Raw genomic sequence first — 12,864 nt, 5'->3', positions numbered from 1 at the left:
TAAAGACAGCAAAGCTGCCGAATGATTGTGTGTGTCTCCGGCTCAGGGGCACCCACCCTGGCGCTCCCGGCGCGCTTGAATGAATGGGGGTGGGGGGGGCGCGCATGAATGAGTGCGTGAGTGAGGGAGTTCGCGGGCTAGCGGGCGGGTGAATGGCGACCGCGCCGACTCGGCACGCGGGCGCGGGCTCCACTTCCCTCTCCGGCCAGCTGGTGGCCTCGGAAAGGTGGCGGCGCCGGCAGCGGCCCGAGCTGGGACGGGCCGGGGCGCGGGATGGTGGGGGAAGGGGCGTTCCCGGCGGCCGCGCCTTCCGCGGCTATTGGATTAGTGGCCTTCAGGGATGAGCTCAGCCGGATCGGCTTTCAGCTGCAGCCTCTGGGCCGGCCGGGAAGGCGGGGAGCGGGCGGCGGCGGAGGAGGAGGGGGAGGCGGCGGCGGCGGCTGCAGCATCCAGAGCTGGCCGCGGCGGTCGGCGCGCCCGGCGCACAAAGACGCCCAGCCCCTTGGGGAGGGCGATGAGCGCACCGTAGCCCGGACCCGGGCCCCAGCTTCGAACACCAATGCGTGCGCCCAGGGCGAGGGGGAAGACGCCGGGCGCGCCAGGGGCGGGCGGCAGAGGCGCGGCCCGTGCGCCGTGAGCTCGGGACTCGCCGCCCTCCAGGTCCAGCGCGGAGCTTAGGAACCGCTGGAGCGCGGGCCTTGGCGCGCCCCCGGGATCCGCGCAGAAAGACGCTTCCCCACTCCCACCCGACCCCCTGCGCCCTCCCGCCGCGCTGGAGCGCCAACTTCCCCAAGAACGCTCCAACTCCGGGCCACCCTGCCGGGCAGAGGGGGCGCTGCTCCGGGGCTCGAGCCGTGAGGACGCGCCCCTGGCCCCTGGGAACAAGCCGGCATCTTCGGGGTCGCTTGGGCGCCCCTGAGCGGGTGGCAGCGGCCGCAGACGTCTCTCCTCGGAGTCCAGGACCTGCCAGCGCTGGCGATTCCTCCAGGGCAGGCGCTTGCCCTCTCTTTTATGGTGAGTATTCTCCATCTTCTGGTAAGGGGCGCGCGGGAGCCGAGGTCTGGCCGCGCGGACCTGGTGCGGGCCGGCACCGGCCACAGTCCGCGCTCCTGGCGTGGGTCCGGTCCAGATCCTCGGGAATTCCTCTCTGCGGGCTGTGGCAATCCGAGCTGGTTGGTTTGCCTTTGGGCGTTTGGGGCCGGCCCCTGGTGGCAAAGGTTCGAAGCCCGCTGCTTTTCTGCGTAATGGAGACAGCACAAAAAAACTAAACCCCCCGCCCCCGCCCCAGTCACCCTTCTTGGGTTTAGGTCCATGATCTGTCATTCACTGAATGAGTGACCTTGGGCAAGGCGCCAAACCTCTGTTTCCTCATCCGTAGGATGGGGATGATAATGGTACCCTTTTAATAGGGCTCTTAGTAGCATCTATGGGGTGGTCCTCGTAATGTACGTAGACCTGTTCCTGACACATAAGAACCACTCGATCAAACGTTAGCCAGCTTATTATTAGCTGTATGAACCCAAGCGTGTCATCCAACTTTCCGGAGCTGCAGCCGTTCTTTCGTCGATGTATTGGGGACAGTAATTTCCAGGAGTCTGTTCGTCCGGGTTGGGGGGGCGGGGGGAGTTCAGAGCGATGGAAGTCAAGCGCCTGGCACGCAGTGGACACTGGTGAAATGGGGGCTGTTGTTACTGTTTACTCTTGACGCTGGATAGTGAGGCTGGTCGCCCGGTCCGAGCACTGCTTGGGGCCAGCTCCTGGCCTTGCTTGGAGACAAACTTGGCGATGCTTTGGAAGGGAGGGGGTCGCGTGCAGTGTGAGTCACGAGCAGGGGAGGGGGGTGGGGTCTGGGAAGAAGGGAGGAGGCCAGAGCCTGGAGCGCGGCAAATGTGTCCGCCTTGGTAGCGCAGGACGCGCCACGGGCTTGGAGCCAGGAGGGGACGCCGAGCCCAGGACCTCTCCCTGAAGGGAGAAGAATGGTGGGCGGGGAGGTGGGGGAGTGGCCGCTCCCGCCTCCGGGATGGAGGAGCATGGGCTGTTGCGGACTGGCAGAGAGAGGAGGGCACTTCTGGGCCGCTAGCGCTAGGAGATGGAGAGTTCTCGGCTCTGGAGTAAGGCTTGAGTTCGAATTCCGCCTCCACCACCAGCCCGCAGTGTGACCTTGGGCAAGTACTCTAATCTTTCCCAGCTCAGTTTCCTAGTCTGCCCCAGCCTCCTCCTGGGGGAGTTTAGGGGTTGAAGGTAGGAGTTCTCTCCTCTCCAGGAATCAGAGCCACCATCCTCCATGCACCTTCCGTCCCCCTGCAATCGATGAGCATAAATCAGGAAGACGTGCCTGAGCTTGGGGGAAACGCTATTAAAAGGAGAATACGGGAGCTGCCCGCCCCTCCCCGCTCCAGGCGGTCATTGCACCTAAGGAAGAAGCGCCCGTGCAACACATCTCCCCGGCCTCTCCCTCTCTCTCCCCCTTGATGCCCCTCTCCTCCAACTCAACTCTGCAGTCTCTGTCACTGAGACTGATGGGGGATCCCTGTTCATCCTCCACAACTCCATTTTTCACGAAGTGCTGCTGATTAATGGAGTTTGTAGAAAGACACGGTGTTGGTAGCTTGATACAAGGATGTTTGCCACAAGACACCATCCTCCTGAGATACATAACCCTCTGATAGATTCCATTTTACAAACTTCCTTTAAAAGTACCAATAAAAGGAATTTAAGCCACCTTGGGCCAACAACAAACAAAATTCTGCTTGCTGACCATTCTACTCAAATCTCTCTCCAGTCTGTATTTCTATTTTGCTTAAAAGACTGGTAAACTCAGTTATATGAGAAGAAAATCTACAGGGACATCACCAGAAACAATGAAAAGATCTATAACAAACTGGGAGAATGGTCACTCCTGTCACAAAGGGCTCATCTCTTTAATGTGTAAAAATGTTCTCAAGTCAACAAGAAAAAGACCATTCACTGTTCACATGCACAAAGTAAAACTGAAATAACAAGCATATGACAAGTTGCTCTACCTCACTCAATAAGAAAAATTCAAGTTCAAACTACAAGACAATTTTCACATATCACATTAGCAAATAATCATTTATCAGAAACATCTTTTAAAAATATAAGATAGATCAAATCCCTCCTAGTCTTAGAATCTCCTCGAGGCTGCCCAGGAGTAAGATTAAAGTGCCTCCAAAGGCCTACAGGTCTGGTTCCTGCCCCCTTTCACCCCTTTCTCACTGTTTTCCTCTTATTAACTTCCACCCCTGACCTTTTGGGCTTTGCTCCAACACTTCAAAGACTTTTTCCTTGGCTTTTATCAAACCTGGCTCCTCCTCACTTAGACAGGCCTGTCCTTGGGGAGCTTCACTTCTACTCCAGAAAGTAGCCAAGACCTGGGCCAGTACTGAATTCCCCTCCTCTTTGGGAAAAGACCTAGTTCCATTCACCCTATAGGAGCTACTCGATTCTCCCCAAGAGAATGATGCCTGACGTGGTTAGATAGCCAGGTTCTTCAAGGTTCTTCTTTGCTGGTACAGGAAAGAAGGGTCTCAGGCAAACTTGCAGCTAAAACAGGCCACTGGGTGCAGAAAATCAGGGGTGTGGAGGTACCTGAAGCAAAGTTACTAGACGTCTCTGCCTCAGAGTCATTTAAAAAACTAAATACATAAGTGCATACACACAACTTATGTGAACATAACCATACATACTTGGCAAGAAAGATCAACAATAAGAAATAAAATAGCAACACATTTGATTTATTTTTTTAAATCACTTATTTATTTATTTTTGGCTGCCCTGTCTTTGTTGCTTTGCGCCGGCTTTCTCTAGTTGCAGTGAGTGGGGGCCACTCTTGGTATGGTACATGGGCTTCTCATTGCAATGGCTTCTCCTGTTGCAAAGCACAGGTTCTAGATGTGCCAGCTTCAGTAGTTGTGGTGCATAGGCTTAGTGGCTCCCTGGCATTTCTTCCCCAACCAGAGCTCGAACCTGTGTCCCCCACATTGGCAGGTGGATTCCTATCCACTGCACCACCAGGGAAGTCCTTTATTTTTTTAATATTTATTTATTTATTTGACACTGGTTCCTAGTTGCAGCATGTGGAATCTTAGTTCCCTGACCAGGGACTGAACCCCAGTACCCCGCATTAGGAGCTCAAAATCTTAACCATTGGACCACCAGGGAAGTCGCCAGCAACACATTTTAAATAAAATATTTTGAATAAAATATGGTCCATAAATAAAGCTCACAGGGGGTATCTGTTCTGAAGCTGTAGGAAAAACTCATTTCTGTGGAGTCCTTTGGGAGAGAGGATCGAAGACCCGAATCAGGTGTCATGAACCTTCCTCAGAAGAAGTTTCCTGGGTGGCATGGACTGCGTGTGATTTTTTTGCTATACATATTGAGTTAATCCCCACTTAAAATGTGTACTTGAATCATGAGAGAACAATGTTTGTTGTTAAAAAGGCAAACTGTACAAGAGGTGTGGAGTGGAAGTTTCTTCTTCAGTCCGATGCAGCCAGAGGTAGCAGATGCTGGTAGGAGATAGAGGCTGGGTGGGCGGGCGCTGACCTCGCCAGCAAGAAACAGCGCCCATGGTACAGAAGACAGCTGGGGATGCAGGATGAGGCCACAGGGCAATGGAGGAATGCCACAGAGGGTGCCCAGCCCCACTTGGAAGTATGAGGAGAATGAATACCAGTCAGACCAGGGGAGGTGAGAAGGCTCCCAGGTGAAAGGATGGGCAGGATAGGGTTTGTGAGAGGAACCTACTGTGACTGCTCTGATGGGGGGCCATGCTGGGAGACTGATATGGGAGAAATAAGCAAGGACAGGTCTTGGGGATTCTTATGTACCCAGGAAAGGGGTACAGCTTCTCCCTGGTGAAGCCACCTGGAGAGCTGAACAAAAGGTGAGTGGGTGCCTCGGTCAGATTTACCCTGTGGCAGCATGAGTGGTGGCTTGGGGGACCACCGGGAGACCTGTGTAGTAATCCAGGCAAGATCTGAACTGAGGGAGAGCCAAAGGCACGGAGGGAGCCCGAGGGACAGGGAGATCCCCGGCAGAAAAGAGGCTGTGCAGAGAGGAACCTGGTTTGCCAGAGAAGGAAGAGGCTGCCTTCAGCCCTGGGCGTGTAGATTCTGAGGTGCCTGCAGACCCTAAGCCACCACGTCTGCTATCTAGAATGGGTGGGCGTGTCCACGGGGAAAGAGACCCCCTGGCTTTACAGCGTCGTTTGAAGGAGCAGCTAGTCTGGGGTGATCTGGGGTGGCCAGAGGCTTCCGAGTAGGTGGGTCTGGTGCTGAGGAGAGAGAGCAGGGCTGGAGACCCAGTTTGAGAGAATCCGCAGAGGGCTGGGAATGCCAATCACGAGAGAAGAGGCACGCAGAGAGGGAGCAGCAGAACTGAAGAGGCAGCAGTGGGGGGGCCCCATTTATGAGGCAGGCCAGGTGCACCCTGGAGCAGAAAGGCCGCAGGAAACTGCCTGGAGCTCTGCACCTCCATGCGCTGGTGTGCGCAGAAGGAGGGGCCCAGAGCCGCTCCCAAGTCCTCCGCCTGGCTTTCAGGGATGTGAAAAGTCACTGATGGGTGAGCCTGGAGCTCTGCCTTCTCCAGAAACCAGTCTGCGGCTTTGTCCACAGAAACGTCTCGCCCGTCAGCCACATTTTGTGAGATGCCATGTCACATGGCTTCCTGGGGCCATAGTGGCTCCCTGCTCCCTAGGGCTTCCTGTCTCTTCTCTATCTCTGAGTCTCCCTGTCTCGCCACTTCCTTCCATCCCCTCTGCCTCTCCAGTCGCTCCCCCCCCCCACCCTCAGTATCTCAAAAATGCTCCCAGAAAAAAGAAAAAAAAATAAAAAATAAAAAATGCTCCCAGAGACACCTGAAGCTTAACAGAAGGACCTTCAGAAATTCCAGCAGGTACCTATTAGGACCTCCTAGACCAAGCCTGAGGCATACAGTTTCCATTTTCATTCAGGCATTGAGATTTCAGACAATCAAGCGAGCAAAGTTCGGTTAGGGAGATAAATGACAGGCTAGACTTGAAGGTCACTGTGTTTTCTTCCTTGAAGTTTTTCCTTGAGGGTCCTGTTATGCCTCACCCACCCCCAGCCACTTTCTCCTAGGTAGGTCTGCTGCAGCCTCACGGAGGCCAGCTGTCCCACAGAGCCACCCACACATGCTTGGGGCGCAGGGGCAGACCCTGCTAGGAAGGCACCTGGATGTAGGGCCTCTGGCCTCGCTGCCCTAGAGGTGTGTCTCTTTCAAATGACCTTGCAGAGCAAGCTGGCTTGGTCACTGCCTAGCAAACCTTCTTCATCCCATCCCCTGCACTCCTTGCTGATTGATAGTCTGAGCTTCCGCCTTGGGGGCTCCTGGCTCTGTCAGGCGTGGGAGGATTCCCATGGAAACCCCACAAGAAGGAGAGGCGCAGGGAAACCTCATTGATTCATGCTCCCGGAGGACAGGCGTGAGACGGTTCCACCTGGAGCTGGACAGATGGCTCTCTGTGAGCTCCTGGTAAGAAAGGGCCTGCCCCAGTCGAGTGTCGTATGAGCTCCATGCGTGTCTTCAGAGAGAAAAGCTAATGGACGCCAGTGAATAAAAGCTTGGGGCTTCTTTAGCTCATTCACTTTTGGCAGGTTCACTCTCAATGAACATCTTTTAATAGAATAGCCTCTTTGCTTAATGTTTATACCAAGAAAATCTTAGGAACATCCCCATCGAACCAGGTCCAAGTAGGTACCATTGGCACCATTAGGCAGAGGTGAAAATTGAGGGCTGAAGATGTAAGTAATTGACTCGCCCAAGCTCACGGTGCTCTGCTGTCTCAGTCATGCCTCAGCGGAGGCTCTTTCCAAGGCAGCAGGTTGCTTTTACTTCTTTGTTCATGCTTTCGTGCCTACCACTTTCCCTCTGAGCCAGAGCCCTGCAGGGCCCTGAGGACTCTGGTGGGGGACCCAGCCCCTGCTCTTGAGTTGCCCCCAGTCTAGAGGGAGGGAGGCAGCTGAGGAAACATCAGTGATAAGTCTGTGATGGAGTCGGGTGCAGGGGCTCTCAGGGCACAGGATGACGAGCTCCCCAGAGGCACTGAGACCCGAGTTGAATGAATTACCCAGGTGAGTATATGTGGGAGGGGTGTGCAAGGGAGAGTGAACGGGTGAAGGCAGCAGAGGTTCAGGACACAAGTGTGTGGGCCCCTGTGGTGCCTGTGGGGAAATTCAGACAGCTTAGTGGGGATGCTCTGAGGGGCTTCATAGAGGGAGATGAGCCAAGAAAACATTGTGAGGTTTTTGTGGGGAGAAGGGTTAGGAGGGGCTTCCCTGGTGGCTCAGTGGTAAAGAATCTGTCAATGCAGGAGAAAGCAAGTTTGATCCCTGGATCAAGAGGATCCCCTTGAGAAGGAAACTGCAGCCCACTCCAGTATTCTTGCCTGGGAAACCCCATGGACAGAGGAGCCTGGCGGGCTACAGTCTATGAAAGAGTCGGACATGACTTAGCCGGACTAGACAACAACAAAAACAAGGGTTAGGAGTTTGTACTTTCTCCTGAAAGCCCTGGAGAGCCTGTGGGGGACTTTAAGCAGGGAATATGATTAGATCAGCTTTGCATTTCACAAGGGCTGTCCTATATGTTTGAAAGCAATGGTCAGTCTATTATAAGGATTCAAGTGGTATCAAACTGCACTGCTTTTTACAGTCCTTGTCGTTATTCAGACTTGTCACTGAGTCAGACCCCTCTGAGCTCTCCTGGACAGGAAGTGATTGGGTCTTACACTTTCCTGAAGCCTCAGATCTCCAGAGAGGCATGGTTACTGCTGGTTAAATGAAGGAATGAAATCTACCCCCAACCCCTTCCCTAGCAAGTCCAAAGCCAGAGGCCACATTGAGGGGAGGGCGTTTCACCCAGTCATCATCAATCCTGCAGCAGTCCTGTCTCCTGGCAGACCCCATGCCTGACTAAGTCCAGCAGACAAGACTCTGAGAATGGGATTTGGGGTTCTGGGCCTCTGAAGACTTGAGTATCCCATTTTGCAAACAGCCAAGGCTCCTTACAAGGTGCAACATCCACGCTTTGTTGTCTCCTCATTTCCCTCTCGGGCTGCAACACCCGCCAGGGTCCTGGGAAGGGCAACTGACAGTTTGAGTTTTTGTTTTCTTGCTCAGCCATCACTGAGGCCCCGGGGAGGATCCTTCCGGATAATGTCATTAAGCATCCCCATTCAAGCATGGTCTAAGAAATTAAGTTTGGTTTGAGGAAATGTGATGGAGGCACTGTTCAGTATGCCCTCCGCTTGCTGGGTTGAGAGCTGATGTTACTCCTACCAGGAAGTTAGACCCTGTTGTATCTCGTCTATGCCTAGTCCGGTGCCACGTGTTGTGGTGAAGATGAGAGGAGAAATGTGACAAGCCCTCACTCCCTCTGGCTGGAGAGAGGGGGCAGGGGCTGAGCTTGACTAGGCCACTACTACATGCCCCTGGCTCTCAGCAGTAAAGAACCTGGCACATGGCAGCAATCCACCAAGTCTTTGTCTAATGAATAGATGAGGGCTGGAAGCAGGAAGGGAGCACAGCAGTATCTAACAAGGGGCAGACTGGATATGACCCAGGATCAGAGACTCAGAGATGATGACTGTGTTAGTGGAGAACGAGGCCCCATGTTCCCATCTCCTGACTCCAGCCCTGGACTTTTTCCTGCTGAATTCTCTAGAGAGAACAGAAAGTGAGACTTTGCTGAAGGCCAGAATCTCCTCTTCACACGATACATGTACTCTGCCCTGTCTTCAAAGCACTATGTTTGTATATGTGCTTGGGGGGTGGAGGAGGGTTGTGAAGAAGCCCAGGGGAAGCTTCCCGTCCCCGGAACAATGTCCCTTGAGGTAGAAAAAAACCCAGGATAGTGGACCAGAAAGTCCTGGCTGACTTAGGAGGGACAGAGAGGTGGGACAGGCACCTAGAGGCCCAGAGGATCAGGGCTGGCTTCCTGGAGGAGGTGGGGCTCTCAGGCAGGATTGGGGGGGTGAGGAAGGAAGGTCTGGGGCCCCAACTGTGCATGGACAAAGACATGAAGATTGATGTGTCACCCTGGTTTAGAGGTTGGGACTTTGCATTAATAACTTTCTGTCTCCCAGCTCTGGCCTTGGCCCTTTATCTGGTCATGCTGATCCTGACCTCTGCCTCTGACAGATTCCATGGGAATAAGCCCAAGTAACTCAGCCCCTCTTTTATTCATTTGTTAGTTCAGTCACAATTGTAGGAGACTGCAGGAGCCGGAACTTCTCAGGGGTGAGAACTGCAGAGGCAATGTCCCACTTGGGTGCTGGACAGGTATGGGCAGAGTGGATCTGGCTGGGAGCTGGGCACCCAAGAAAAAGTCAAAACCTCCTATTGTGAGCATTTACACTGATCTCTGTCCTTTGTTGCTATGAACCACTTTGCCCTTTGCTTCTGTAGCTGAATCCTAGTGCATGCCCTTTTTCCTTTTTTTTTTTTTTTAAGTTTTTATTTTTGTCTGTGCAGGGTCTTCAAGGGGAAACACCAGCTTTTTCAAGTTGCAGCACTCGAATTTAGTCGTGTCTGACTCTTTTGAGACCGCATGGACTGTAGTCTACCAGGCTCCTCTGTCTATGTGACTCTCCAGGCAAGAATACTGGTGTGGATTATTATTTCCTTCTCCAGGGGCTTTTCCCAACCCAGGGATCAAACCCACATCTCCTGCATTGCAGGTGGATTCTTTACTGCTGAGCCACCAGGGAAGCCCTTGGGATGCATTCAGGTGGTTAAATGTCTAGGGCAGAGGACACGCGCAATTTAAAAGAGCATGTAACATTCACCAGGTGCCTCCCACGTGCCTGTGCCATTCCAGACAGCTGTCTCCCCTGATCTTGCAAAGACAGGCAAGGTTAGCACACAGAGTGCTTCTCAGATGCGTCTCCGAGAGGTCAAGCCCTTACGCAGGGCCCAGTGGACAGGGAGGGATTGAACCCTGCCCATTGTTATATTGTGTTGTCACTAGCTTCCCCTAGTGAATGACCATTACTGAACATGAGCACTCTGCTTTGATCCTGTCTTCTGGGGAGCAGCACAGGGGTTATTGTGTGTCCACCTCACTATTGCCAGTGAGAGCAACTTTTGAGGTCCCCACCTGCCACTAATGGGGCAGAGGCTTCAAGGCCAGAAAGGAAAGCAGCCAGACCTCCATGACCTGAAGGTAGCTGCTTTCAAACCCAGTAAAGGTGTCTTTTCAGCATTCCAAAGTTGGCATAGTGTGCATAAGGATAAAGCCATTCTCCTTAGAAATATCTTGTGTGGGCCACAGAGCTGCTTATAGTCCTGTACCACCAGAGGCTCTGTTCTTCCAATTTGTTGTGTTTTAGTTGCTAAATTGTGTCCAACTCTGCAACCCTGGTGACTATAGCCCACCAGGGACCTCACCCATGGGATTTCCCAGGCAAGAAGACTGGAGTGGGCTGCCATTTTCTTCTGCAAGGGATCTTTCCGACCCAGGGATTGAACCCATGTCTCCTGCATTGGCTGGCAGATTCTTTAACACTGAGCCACCAGGGAAACCCTTGTTTTTATTAGATCTTTTTCTTTTTCTATTTTATTATGCTTAATTTATATACTTTCACTCTTCTTCATACACTAATAAGAGTACACCAGCCATGATTTCCTCTGAGCTCTACTTTAATAGGATCCCTCAGATTCTAATATATGGAATGTTTTCTATATTTTATTTTCTAGATACTCTTCAATTTCTATATAGGTCTCCTTTTGATCCAAGTTGTTTAAAATAGAGTTTTTAAAAATTTCCAAAGATAGAATTTTGTCAGCCATAATTTTGTGATTAATTTCTAGCTTTTTTTTTCTGTATTATTAGATTCTATATTATTTCTGCTTTTGGGGTGAGGTTTTATTTGTGGCCTAATATATGGGAACTCTTTTAGAAATACATATACATTAATTGGCTTCCCTGGTGGCTCAGAGATAAAGAATCCACCTGCAATGCAAGAGACTGTGCACAATGAAGGAAACATGGGATCAGTCCCTGGGTTGGGAAGATCCCCTGGAGGAGGGCATGGCAACCCACTCCAGTATTCTTGCCTGGAGAATCCCATGAACAGAGCAGCCTGGTGGGCTCCATGGGGTCAGAAGGGTCGCACACGACTTAACAACTAAACTTCTTCCACTAACTACTACTATACATAAATTAAGTCTGTCTTATTAAGTATGCAATTTTGGTTTTTCTATGTTTTTACTTAATTTGGTCGGTTGATCTGTCATGAGCTAAAAGAGGTGAATTAAAATCATCTGCCTCTACTGGGTATCTGATCTTCCTTGTATTTTCTGTAGCTTTGAATTTTAGCGTTGTTATTTAATGTAGTTAGTCTTCAATTGTGGATTATATTCTTCATTGTTATAAAGTGTTCTTTGTCTCATTTACAATCATTTACCCTTAATTAACTTTAGTTGGAGGAGGAAATGGCAACCCACTCCAGTGTCCTTGCCTGGAGAATCACAGGGACAGAGGAGCCTGGTGGGCTGCCGTCTATGGGCTCACACAGAGTCGGACACGACTGAGGCGACTTAGCAGCAGCAGCAGCCTAATATTAAGGTTACAGTACCTGCTTAGTTTGAGATTGCACTTATTTGGTATATATTTGCTTTTCCTGTTATTTTCAACATTGTTGAATTACTTTGCTTTGGGAGTATCTCTTAAACACGGTGTATGGTTGAAGGTTTTGTCTTGTTCCCCAACCTTAAAATCTTTTCTTTTTAGGAGTTTCCTATGGCCATTCATTGATATATATATATATATATAGGATTTTGGTCTTAGTTTTATGTCTTTGTGTTTTTGCTTCTATTGCTTTTTAAAGCAAAATCTTTCAGTGTATGGTCTGTTTTATTTTGTGCTGTGTTTTTTATGACAATTGGGAAGGTTTGTGTTTATTTTGAGTTCTTCTGGAGGTTGCCTTTGAACTGTGTAAAATGTATTTAATCTTTTTTTTTTTTTTTTTTCTGAAGGCTGTACTAGTTGTCTCCCTTATGAAATAAGTGATTGTAAAATTAGTTTACAAATTTAGTCACAGTTTTCATCTGTTTTGTGACAGCTTTTTTCTGGTGAGCTTTCTTGGTTTGCCATCTTTTTTCCTGTTCTTTTGCTCATTTCTTTCTTTTCCAGTATCTTTGCCTATGTCGTGTGCTGCTTCTCTTTGGAAGAGGTGGACCTTCCTGATCAGCATTTTGCAGGCAGTGTGTGTAAATGAAATGCCATGAGGTATTTTGGGAGAGCAGGGTTGCTTCCTGGTTCATGGTAACTTTGTTCATAGGCCTGTGGCAACGATTTGTTCTAGCTTCTACCCAGTCAGCAGGGATCTGTAGCCATGGGCTTCCCACAGTCCAGGCCCTTCTACTATTCTGCCTCACCAGCAGACTGCTTCCTGTGAAGATGGTGGACGGTAGTATTCTCTGTTAGTCCTATCCTCCTCTTTCCCTATAGTGTCAGAGGCAGATCCCATCACTGGACCACAGACCCTGTACCCATTGCTCTTGATTAGGAATCTTTGTTTTTCTTCTTCAGGGAGTGCCAGCTACTGGCTGGCTCTGCCATCTTTATCAGCGATCTGCAGCCACAGGTGTCTTCTGTAGGTGTTTACTCACACCTCGTTTGATCTTCACTGCTTTTGGCAGCTCTTGACCGGTTTTTTGGCAACCTTTCCTTATAAGTTGTGGTTTGGATTACAAATGTGTTCTAGTTTTGCTGAAGATAGAATCTGCCTTCCCATTTCTCTTTCTCCTTTATTTTGGGTGATTTTGGATATAAAGAGGAGTAACTATTTTGCTATCTTGGAAATGTCTAGTTGCA

The 12,864-nt window shown here is 50.7% G+C and overlaps 1 protein-coding gene across 1 annotated transcript in view; it reads left to right on the top strand.

Annotated features, from left to right (window-relative positions):
• Nucleotides 1–438: 438 nt before the first annotated feature.
• SPSB4 (splA/ryanodine receptor domain and SOCS box containing 4) overlaps nt 439–12,864 on the top strand; it is a 92,403-nt gene continuing 79,977 nt past the window's right edge. Inside the window, exon 1 of the mRNA XM_065942758.1 lies at nt 439–1,014. The gene's annotated coding sequence lies outside the window, so the exon portion shown is untranslated. The remainder of the gene's footprint in view (nt 1,015–12,864) is intronic.

The sequence above is a fragment of the Muntiacus reevesi genome, chromosome 8 (assembly GCF_963930625.1).
Source record: "Muntiacus reevesi chromosome 8, mMunRee1.1, whole genome shotgun sequence".
Classification (NCBI taxonomy): Eukaryota; Metazoa; Chordata; class Mammalia; order Artiodactyla; family Cervidae; genus Muntiacus; species Muntiacus reevesi.
This window is presented reverse-complemented; position numbering and strand designations above follow the sequence as displayed.